The sequence below is a fragment of the Octopus bimaculoides genome, chromosome 13 (genome assembly GCF_046866305.1).
Source record: "Octopus bimaculoides isolate indiv1 chromosome 13, ASM4686630v1, whole genome shotgun sequence".
NCBI classification, from domain to species: domain Eukaryota; kingdom Metazoa; phylum Mollusca; class Cephalopoda; order Octopoda; family Octopodidae; genus Octopus; species Octopus bimaculoides.
The window spans coordinates 29,386,646-29,399,331 of NC_142940.1; the positions used below are offsets into that span (position 1 = coordinate 29,386,646).

At 35.7% G+C, this 12,686-nt stretch overlaps 1 protein-coding gene and 1 long non-coding RNA gene across 6 annotated transcripts in view; one reads left to right on the forward strand and one right to left on the reverse strand.

The window, feature by feature from the left end:
* Positions 1-12,686, reverse strand: part of LOC106880368 (rho GTPase-activating protein 7) — a 601,077-nt gene that overhangs the window by 283,211 nt on the left and 305,180 nt on the right. The window lies entirely within an intron of this gene.
* Positions 1,863-12,686, forward strand: part of LOC149132858 (uncharacterized) — a 42,405-nt gene continuing 31,581 nt past the window's right edge. The window contains exon 1 of the long non-coding RNA XR_016244004.1: positions 1,863-2,057. This is a non-coding gene — a long non-coding RNA (uncharacterized LOC149132858). The remainder of the gene's footprint in view (positions 2,058-12,686) is intronic.

A 12,686-nucleotide genomic window follows, 5' to 3' on the forward strand; every position in this document is an offset into this window, starting at 1 on the left:
TGTAGATATATATACACACACACACACATAAACATACACATATAGATACTGAAAGACATTTATCATATATATATATATATATATATATAAATGTTTACACACACACACACATATTTATTTTTATATATATATATATATATATATATATAGAGAGAGAGAGAGAGAGAGAGAGAGAGAGAGAGAGAGAGAGAGAGAGAGAGAGAGAGAGAGAGAGAGAGAGAGAGAGAGAGAGAGAGAGAGAGAGAGAGAGAGAGAGAGAGAGAGAGAGAGAGAGGTGGGACATTGGGATTAGACACTGAGGGAAAATGGCTGTAACTTTTTTATTTTTAATTTTGGCGATTTTCACTTTCGATAATGTGTTCTACATATCACGGTCATGCGATTCCCCCTAAAAAATGTTTGACTATCTACCCCTCCCCCAACACCCGGGGGGGGGGTCTTTTTTTTTTTTTTGCGATTTTCATTTTTGACATTGTGTTCTACATGTCCAGGTCGTACGAATAGCCCCCTCGCAACTTAGATGTGAAAATGAACGGCTTACATTTATATTGAAACAGCAAAAGGATCACATGTGGAGTCCCCACCACGAAACTTGATATGCTAGAAATAACAGCTAAACGCAAAAAGAAAAGAAGAAAAAAAATTGTTACCTTTACCTTTCTGAAATCACTGTGGATATATTTCGGCTATGTGCTTGATAAATGTCTGAAAGTTCTCCCACGAAATCTCACACTTCATATCGTAATAATCACGGTACATTGCCTCATCAATATGTGACCATTTCATGTTACAGACTCTCTCACACACACATACACCTATATATGCACTCTTTTACACTCACACATTCACACAAAGGCACATGCATATATCCATCTGCCAACACCCACAATCTCAGACATGCACTATAACATACACACATTCATAAACATTTTGTTATACATACATATGCATAGACATACAAATAAACACATACGCACACACACAAAAAAACAGCTATACACACACATATATCAAGACATGTATACACACTGATACACACACACACACACACACACACATTCACGTACACTTCCATACAAACATACACACATGTCCACACGAAAATACACACTCAGGGTGTATATATCATGTACTCTCTGTTGCAGAAACGTCAATCATGTTATAGAACACAACAGCTGATGACGGCACCATAGTTACTGAGTAATCTTATGGGATTATCATGTACATGTAGTTAGTACTCTAATTATCTTGTAAATGTAGTACGTTCTCCAATCATGTGCATATAGTATGTATGCTGATTATCTCATATGTGTAACTTGTACTTTAATTATTTTGTATGTGTAATCTGTACTCTGTCTTATACGCGTAGCCTATACTCTGATTATATTATATATGTACTCAGATTATTTTATAAAATTAATTAAATAATCTGTACTCAGATTAGTTTACACATACAGCCTGTACTCTATTTTGTGCAGGCATGGCTATGTGGTAAGAAGCTTGCTTCCCAACCATGTGGTTCTTGGTTCTGTCCCACTGTGTGGCACCTTGGGCAAGTGTCTTCTACTGTAGCCTAAGTTGCGAGGGGGCTATTCGTACGACCTGGACATGTAGAACACAATGTCAAAAATGAAAATCGCCAAAAAAAAAAAAAAAAGACCCCTCCCCCATGGTCTATATATATATAATACTGAGCTACCCGGCAGAATCGTTAATTATTAATTTTATTACTAATTGATGATTCCCTGCCCTGCATATCTATATTTTAATAATAACTCCAAGGTGGATAGTTATACCGCAGGAATTCGTACGAGTCTCTTTCCTAAACGGGACTATTTCTGATGCACACTGAATTGAAATTCATTGGGGCGAGAGATTTTGAACTTACTGGCCGATAAATTTCTTAACGTCTTCTTCACGTGGTATTGATGTTCACATGGTCAAAATTAACGTGAGTTATTTAGACATTAACAAATTTATTAGAATATTTAGCTGAAGATCAGAATAGAGTATTATGTACTCTTAACTGTGAAACAATTGTACTGAATTAACTAAAGGCAGGTGTTTTTTACTCTTCTCTGTTGTTTTTTGTTCTGTGTGTGTCGGAAATATCGCTATCAATCTGGAGTAATAATTTGTAGTTTTGAAATCAGTAGTTTCTTTGACTGCTATTTCTGAATTCTCAGTATGTTGGAGAAGCAGGTTACTGTCAATCCCTATATATTTATGATTATATATATATATATATATATATATATAAGGATCTTGCCTAAGATGCTGTGCAGTAGAAATGAACTTGAAACCTTATGCTTGGGAAGTAAAATATTTAAGCACAGAGCTATGCCAATATCTTATATACATATAAACTATTTCTATATATACATCCATATTATATGTATTCATGTATAAATATATATACTGACATACACATTCATAAATTTTTATATATGTATGAACTGGGCTTAGTTTCTAAGTAAATAATATACATATGTGCATACACACACACACACAAGCATGTGAACACACACACACAACATATATATATATATATATATATATATATATATATATATATATATATATATATATATATATATACAATCCAGGAATCTGAGTGTAGGAAGTTTGTAAGCTTCAAGCAGAAGGCAACTAGTATACAAAAGATACAATAATGATTTATTGGTATCGAGAATTACAAACTTTTCCCCATATGAAAGCGGCGAAGAAATTCGATAAGCTGATACTTCCTATACAGCTCACTGTACCATTAGTTGCTACATATATGTGTGTGTGTATGTATGTATACATACACATAAACATTTTAAATATACACATATAGATAAAATACATAAATACTATAAATATATACACAAACAAATATATATCATACGTACACATAAATGTTATAACTATGCACACACTCACTTACATATGCACACATACCTGCTAGCTTATGCTGCCTCTGTCTTCGAAACTTTCCAGTGTAAGTTTCTCTACATTTACAAACTCGTTCACTGAAACTACGACACCACAGATAAGGATAATCCAAGGAGTTCATTATCATTCTTGTGGATGTGGATAGAAAATTGAGGTCAGTAGTTCAAATAAGTGACTGTGTTTGCATGTTTGTATGTGTACGTCCGTATATACACACACATAAATATATATACATACATACATGTGTGTGTATGATGGGTGTCTAACTCAACAGACAACTGCATGTGTTGTTATGCATATAAGTGATGAACATATCATGATATATAATTTCACCTATATTCATCAGTGGACATCTGTGTATATGTATGCTTGCATGCATAAATATGTATACATGTTTGTGTGAGGTAGATGTGTGTGAAAAGTAGGAGTCTAACGTAGAGGTATAGCTCTAAAATAGAGGTACATGATGAAATGGTAAAATTAAATGAAGGTATTCTCTTTTCGAGAGTGCTGTGGGCCATGTGATACACCACTCAAGCACTCTCATTCAGTAGCTTATCAAATAGATGTGTCCTATCTGGATAGAAAGACAGCCAATTGCATTGCAGGAGTAACCTCCCAGATGTGGTGTATTTGAAAGCCTGGTGAATTCAGGTAGTTAAGTGTATAAGTACATGTGTATACATGCACATACAAGAAATTGAAACTGGAGGAGTATGCAGATTAGCCAGAATAAAAGGTGGTGAGAGGAGAAAATAGAATAAGTTAGGGTTATTAGGCATGATGAAAGACGATTTACAGTTTGTTTTATGACTTTATATTTAGAGTAAAATGAATATAGAATAATAATAATGATGATGGTGGTGCGCGCGCGCTCGTAGTGTTGATTTAAAATAGTTGAATCTGATAATAAATGGTGAAAGAAAATTTCAAATGACTCCTTAAAGAAAGGGGACGACTTAATTTCCCCTGTAATTGTTCTTATTTTGCTTTTTTCCCCTATCCTGATGGTGGTGATAATATTTATGATATATAAGCTAAAAATAAACAGAAGATATCTAATTAGAAACAAACTAAAATACAAAAACCTCCTGCCAAAAAAAAAAAAGAGACGAACAGTAGTAAAGTTCTATCCATATGGTAAGGCAAAGTAATGTATATATGTATTTAGGTGGGTAGGTAGGTGTATCATGGAAAAAGAAACTAAAATAAAATATTAACTAGCATAGGTCATTTTAGCTGTGTGTCTGTCTATCTCTCTATACATACGCGCAGACGTGCGTGTTTAGTGATACAAACATACACATGCGCGCACGTGCGTGTGTGTGTTTGGTGATACAAACAGGAAAAAATAGAAATCAAAACGTGAGTATATACATATTTTTATTGATGCGTAGCAAAACAGAGTGGTTCAAGGGCTGATAGTTTCGTGTATTAGCACTTTTCAAGCTAGTGACAGGTTGAGGAGTTGTGAATTTATACCAGTGATAATAGTATTTCCCTAGATAGTTCTAGAACAAAATTATAAAAACAATGACACAAGGATAATTCATATTTTTCAAATAGTTTGCCTCTTACGTTTTTTCAATAAATAAATAAATAAACAAATTAGGAAAATTTATGCATATTTGTTGTTGTTGTTGGCACTCCGTCGCTTACGACGTCGAGGGTTCCAGTTGATCCGATCAACGGAACAGCCTGCTCGTGAAATTAACGTGCAAGTGGCTGAGCACTCCACAGACACGTGTACCCTTATCGTAGTTCTCGGGGATATTCGGCGTGACACAGTATGACAAGGCTGACCCTTTGAATTACAGGCACAACAGAAACAGGAAGTAAGAGTAAGAGAAAGTTGTGGTGAAAGAGTACAGCATGGGGCACTATCATGCTATTAGCTGTCAGAAGTGAAAGTGCTCACTGCTAGTGAAGTATCTGTCTGTCTGCCTGCATGCCTGTTGCTGGCCTATCGATTCTTTGGCTACTGACAGGCCGGAGCGTGCTATATGTCTGTCTGTCTCTCTCTCTCTATCTATCTATCTATTACTCGAAAGTTCGCGCGTCCGCGCAGGGCTAGTCGTGAGTAGAAAAAAACATATTTCCTGAAATTGCAAATTATTTAAAATATAAAAATATAATTTTCAACAGAGAGAATTTATCAAAATAGAAAACAAATGAAGTTTGAAGTTTAAAAATAATAGGATCGACCACTCACGACTAGCTAGCGCGGACGCGCGAACTTTCGAGTAATAGATAGATAGATAGAAAGAGAGAGAGAGAGACAGACAGACAGACATATAGCTCGCTCCGGCCAGTCATGGTATTAGCTGTCAGTAGCCAAAGAATCGACAGGCCAGCAACAGGCAGACAGATACTTCACTAGCAGTGAGCACTTTCACTTCTGACAGCTAATAGCATGATAGTGCCGAAACAAGAATATACACACATATATTCATGCTTGTACATGCATAATTATAGATAAACATACACACACATGAACATATCTACAAAGCGAAACAAGAGTCTACACACACATGCGCACATACATATACGAGTGAATATACATGTATAAATACAAATATATATAAGCAGAGGTGTGTACCATTAATCGAAAAGTTAACTTTGTTAATCCATTCATTCTTTGAAAATGTAATGTTTTAGTGAAAAAAGGCATATCCACAGCTTAATACCCCACCGACTTTGTTGTCTCATAACTTCCAGAAAAACGGATACTTTTTAACGAAACGTTCACCAAATAATCGCTTATATCCTGTAGACTGTATGTAAAGATTTGTTGGAAAATTTTTTTGAGGGGTGAGGGAGAGGAGTTTTTGAAAATTCACAGGATCCAATATTTTCCCCTTATAACTTTCTGGAAAATAGGTATTTTTTACCAAGTTATATACAAATACCTTTCTTACCGTGTAGATTACGATTACAAAGAAATTTGTAGACAAAATTTTTGGAAGGGGGCGGGGGGAGGAGTTTCTGGAAAACAGAGTTTCAGATCAGATGGCCTACATAAGTTGGAATTTCTGTTTTGACTAGGATTTTTTCAATGTTTTTCACCAGTCATCAGAATGATGGGAGGCATCTTTTCACACACACACACACAAAAAAAATTTGAAAATATTTTTTTTCACCCTCACCACCCCAGTCCGAAACGATTTTGGTATTTTTTTTTTTTTATTATGCACTTAAAACCTGTGAGAGAAACATTTTCGGTTTCCAAAAAAATTATGAATTTCAGAGGAAAATGTGTGATTCAAGCACATCCCAAAATCTCCCTCCTCATTTCTTTCTCACTCACACATATATTGATATTTTTCATTATTTTTCTTCCCATAAACAAACTTTATGGAGACCGTGTTATGTATGTGTTCATATTAATCTGTGAAATGTAATGCTTATTTGTTCATGTTATTTTGAATTATTCAGGTTCAAGAGAGGTGTCCACAATATTTGCTTTTAACTTTGTAAATTTTTTACATACAGATTTGAAATTTTATCAGTGGATGCTTTATATACCACTGGTTTATCGTTATGTTTCAGCCCCGTATAGACGAACAGACTCCACTGTTACCAGAAACAACTCCACTTTCAATTTTCTTGCTAACTTCGAACTCCATACCTTTCTCAATTTATGGTATGCACTCCAGGCAAGAGCTTTCCTTGCTATGACATCTTTTTCAGTACTTTGTGTCCATGCACGAAGGTATTTGAAATTTTCAACTACCTTGAGTGACTTACAGTCTCTCACTTTCACTGACACAGGTATTTCGTGGTTGAATACTTGCAGTTATGTTTCCTTTGCATTACAGTACAATCCTACCTTCCCCGATTCCTGCTCTAATTTGCTCAGCACCTCCTGTACCTGATCTGTCCTCTCTGCTAGAAATGCAAGGTCATCAGCATAGTCTAGGTCAATTACTGTTACTTCTTTGCCTATGCGGTTTGAATCCCAGTTCTTCTTCCTTGCCCTCATATGCTCTCTGCATTACATAGTCCAGAATGATGGCGAAGAGATAGGGTGCTAACGTGTCACCTTGTAATACTCTGGCTTTGACTTCAAAGTATTCTGTCTTTCCATCAGGAGTGATCACTTTTGCTCTGGTGTTCTCATACAGCTTATTTATCACTCTCATTTATTTTTTACCACTTTTATGGAAGTTGATATTTTTTTTGTTGACATCCACCTCAGTTAATTTTGCTTTTCTCCCAGTTCTGTGCTTTCTGAAAGAAAAGCCCTCACATTATCTCAAAGCTACAAGAATTCACTAACATGATTTGTTTATTTTTTTTAAAAGATTTCATAGAGGAATTAAATACAATGGGTTTTGGCCAGTTTAAACACTGAAGGGTTAAAAGTGCCAAAACTATAAAATCAGCTTTTTTGGCCTTTTTGAGGGCTTTAGAACCCAACAACTATAGTTTTTTTTTTTTTCACTTTAGAGTTAAAAAATGCTGATTTTATTTTGAAGGGCCTAAAAAAAAAGACTGGAAGAATGATGCATACAATATCAAATATGCTAAGACAATCTGAAAACAATAGAAACTTTTAAACATTTTCTGGTTTTCATCAAATTTTGGGGTTAACGGACTTGAGGTGATGGAAGTTAATTAGTCCAATAATGATTTTCAAAGTTAACTTAAAAGTTAAATCTTTATCAAAAATGTTAACTTCATTAATTAACGATTAACGGACTTATGCCCAGCTCTGTATATAAGTATATAGATAAACATGCATGCAATATATATGTATATATACATATACATGCACATATCTAAATATATATACACAGATATAGAAGATATGCACAAATACATACATACACATATACATACTTACAAATGTATTGGAATATGCAAATACCGCTACACATGTATACACATACAAGCACACTTATGTTTAGATACCCATTGATATACAAGTGTCAGATGGACTGGAGAGATAATAAAGAAGATCAAGTATATCACCCTCTCTTTTCTTGTTTCACTTTATCTCTCTCTCTCTTTACACACACACACACACACACACGTGAGTGAGTATTTGTACTCAAACATCCACACACACAGACACACACACACACACACATTATAGATGCATGAATACAAACATACATACACATGCTTGAGGAAGATGTGGTTAACTCATTATTGTTGTGGAAGGGGAACGATAAAACAAAAGTAGAACAATTTTTCACACACACGCTCATATATGTATGTACATGTATACACACACACACACACACACATGTACAGATACAGACATATATATACACATATATGCACTGACAAATATATTCAAATATATACAATCTTTGCTACATAATACATATGCTTGCATGTATATAAGCACGTACATGCATATATAGACATACATGTACACACACATATGTACACATATATCCACAAGCATGTATGCAGACAGACACAAACACATATATACATACTGGTGCATATATATGTGAATATATATATGCTACGTAATACATATGCATGTATGTAAGTAAATATATGCATACATGCGCCACATACATACACACATGATATACATATAATTAATATATACATATTGCACCTATGTGACATCAGCATTTTTATACCTGTTAGCATATATACATATATATACACACACATAGTTTATATACATGCTGACAGGTACATGTGTATAAAGGTATATGATATAAGCACAGGAGTGGTTGTGTGGTGAGAAGATTGCTTCCCTACCACATGGTTCCGAGCTCAGTCCCACTGTATGGCACCTTGGACAAGTGTCTTCAACTATAGCCCCAGGCCAACCAAATCTTGTGGGTAGATTTGATAGACAGAGACTGAAAAAATCCCGTCATGTGTGTGTGTCTGTCTGTCTATGTTTGTCTCCCACCACTGCTTGACAACGGATGTTGGTGTGTTTATGTCCCTGTAACTTAGCAGTCCAGCAAAACATAGCAACAGAATAAGTATCAGGCTTAAAAATTTTATTCTCTTGACCAAAATTCTTCAAGTAAAATAAAGAACACACACACACACAGCATACTACCAGGTGTATACTTAAGTTTAAAATAATTTCACATAAACACACACACACACACACAGGAGTTTCGAAAAAGAAATCATTCACACATTACAAATACAGTCTGTAAGCAGAACATTAAAACTATGCAAGACTTTTCTCAGGTTTAAAATGTGACAATGTTTTTGTTACCTACTTTCCAAAGATGGAGCTTTGTATCTTTGTTAGAAACCAGCTCCTTCTTCAGAGGAAGAATTTAAATGATTAAATACAATAGACACAGACAGACAAACATATGCATACACACATACATATATAGGCGCAGGTGTGACTGTGTGGTAAGAAGTTTGCTTCCCAACCACATAGTTCCAGGTTCTGTCACACTGTGTGGCACCTCGGGCATGTCTTCTACTTTAGTCTTGGGTTGACATAACCTTGTGGGTAGAGTTGATAGACTTAAAGAAGTCTGTCATATATATATATATATATATATATGTATGTGTGGACGTGTGCGTGTATGTGTGTGTCTGTCAGGTCGCTCTCAAGTGCTATTGGTTGCTCTTGAATGCTACTGGTAACATGTAATCCAGTACAACCTGTTATGTAGTAAGGTTGTTGATGACTAAACTGGTAACCCCAGCAATCTTGCAGATACTGAAAGACGTGAGGAGGGTTATTGTTGAACAACATGCAGGACAAAAAATAAGACCCGTCGAAGGGCAGAGGAAGGAATGAGTAATCAATGGCCATTCAACTAATGAGTTGTCAACAGCTGTGTGCGTGTGCATGCGCACGTGGAATGTATATATATTGTATATTCTTAAACTTCTTTTATATTTATATTTTTATATTCCTTTTTCATATTTTAAATTATATATATATATATATAAACAATTGGCAGATGAGGACATACAGATCCCTTTGGCAATTGGTGGAAGAATATTCAGAAATAGCCCTGATTGCAGGCAGATGGAGCTCATTATCCTTGACAGGCAATCCTAAGAGATGGAAACTCCAATCTAAAACTTGCTTGGCAGGTAGGCAACCTTGTGGACCCTCAAAAACATGGATTCTGGCAACTTCTGGACAGCTTTCGGTCATCTTGGACTATTTTTCTTGCCACAGATCCCCTGCTAAACATGAGTGAAGTGTGTGTAAATGGGACTGTGTGCCCCTATTACCATCCTAAACAACTCTGTTGTGCAAGCTTTGTTCTCACACCTCTTATCTCAACTTCTCCCCAATCAAGTCCTATGGTAATGGGCAACAGATGACACTGGGTAGGCCTTGGATGATGTTGGAAGCCCTTAGTCTGGACCCAGCATGCAGGTGGTGCAGGCAAGATGGCTGGCTCAGTGAGTCCCTGTAACTGTGCACTGATTTGTGTCCTACCTGCGCAACTAGGCAGACCTTTTTGGGACTTGCACCACCTGCCTCAGCTGAAGAGGAGGCTAGAAAATGTAGCCTAAAAGACGCCAGTCCTTTTTTGCCTGGCCAAAAAACTGCATCTGGCAGGCCATCCTACACTGCAGTTGAAGATTAAAAAGAAAACCCTTGAAGACCTCTCATTTTGCTACCTGGAACATACAAACCTTGACAGACTGTGATGACCACAATCGACCCCACCATAGGGCCATACTCATTGCCTCAGCTCAAATGATACAATGTGGATATCACCACACTCAGCAAAACAAGGTTCTCTGATGAAGGCTCTCTCGCTGAGGTTGATGAGAGATACACATACTTTTGGAAAGGCCTTCCTCAAGGCAAAAATAGAATTCATAGTGTAGAATTTGCCATCTGTTCATGACTACTGAAGAACATCTTGTAGACAGAAACTGAAAGAAATCAATCGTATATATATATATATGTAAGTGTATGTGTGTGTCTTTGTCTCTGTGTTTCTCCCTCATCACTGCTTCACAACTGCTGTTCGTTTATTTATATCCCCATAACTTACTGGTTTGACAAGAAACTGATAGAATAAGTACCAGGCTTATCAAAATTAAAAAAAGCACTATGCAGTATCTCATATTTTTCTTTGCCCACTCAGTTGTATCTATCAATCTATCTTTTGTCTGTTTCATACAATTTCGTGGACCAAAATGACTGAATGGATCCTTATGATATTTGGAACTTAGATTCAATGCATAAGGGCAGGTATAATGCAGTATGTTTGGTTTGAATTTGAGATGGTTTAAAGGGGGCAGAACCCCCATGAAAATTCATACATTTTTGATGTTGATGAAATTTCAGCCATGGGTAATTTGACAGACATCAAGATGTATTCTCAAACTTTCCATTTCTCATGAGGATTCTAAGACTCCCAAATTTTAGTCATTGTTTATGAACCAAAACTACGTCAAAAGTACTGAATGAATCTTTATGAAATTTGATAATTATATTCTATGCATAAGGGCCATAACCACCATAAAAATTCATATATTTTTCCTGTTGATGAAATTTTAACCATAGATATTAGAGACAAATGAAGTAAAATTTCAGAAGTTAGAAAGACCTCTTCATGGGGACTTAACACCCACAATTTAGTCATTTTATCTAAGCAAAGACGAATACAGTTGTACTCTTGGAAGCTGTAGGGTCACCTGAGCACAAAAGATGAGCATTATTTGTAATTCAATGGTACAACAGTATAAGAGTTTGCTTTCAGATATACTTAGATTGTTATTTTTGCAATGTGGTGCATAAATTGTCAAGTTAATGAGAGGCATCCTTGCCTCCACTGATTCAGTTGCAAAGTGTTGAGTAAAGTTGTTGCCTTGCAGAACTCCTTTGAGTCTTTTTATTATCACTGGGCTACACATAGTCCCCAGGTGGTAACATTGATTTCAAGGCTTTCCCAGATGAGTGACTGGTTATTGAAAGACATTTATAGATTGTAAATTTATTCTATTGGTATAGTGGTCATTTGCAAACTCCAGAGGTAATACTTTCCACGCACCTACACACGCACACATCAAGGTCACTGGCCCCTTTCACATGCACATACATGCTCTCACATACACATGCACGCGCACCTTCATTTTGGGATCACCACTACTTCATTATCTTCCTTTCTTCCTAGTTCTCCTGCATGATCCCATTGTCCGGCATTCGCCATGATTGATTGTTAGCCAATAAACCTTTTCTATTTTCTCTCCCTGTTTATTTCTGTGTTCCTTTCTGTCAAAGAGTAAAGGTGCGAAACATAACAGACTTTCTCACTTCCCGAGCATTAAACTAATATATCTGTTTGTTGTTTACACACGTGTTTTCGTCTTTTGTTTCTTTGTAAATTCTCACTATATATATATATATATATATATATGTATATGTATATATATATATATGTATATATATATGTGTCAGGTCGCTCTTCAGTGCTACTGGTAACATGTAATCCAGTACAACCTGTTGCATGGTCGGGTCGTCGGCGACTAAACTGGCAACCCCACCAGGCTTGCTTGGTGAGGAGGGTGTTGTTGGACACCCTGCAGGACGAAAAATAAGACCTGTCAAAGGGCGGATGAACTCCTGAACAGTCAACGACCATCCAACAAAATGTCTGTAAATATGTATATATATATATATATATGTATGGGTGTGTATATGTGTGTGAATGTCTGTAAATATGTATATATGAATAATTTTAATTTTATATATATACTATTTTTTATCTTTTATATTTTATTTATATATATATATATTTTTTTTTTATTATTATTATTATTATTTA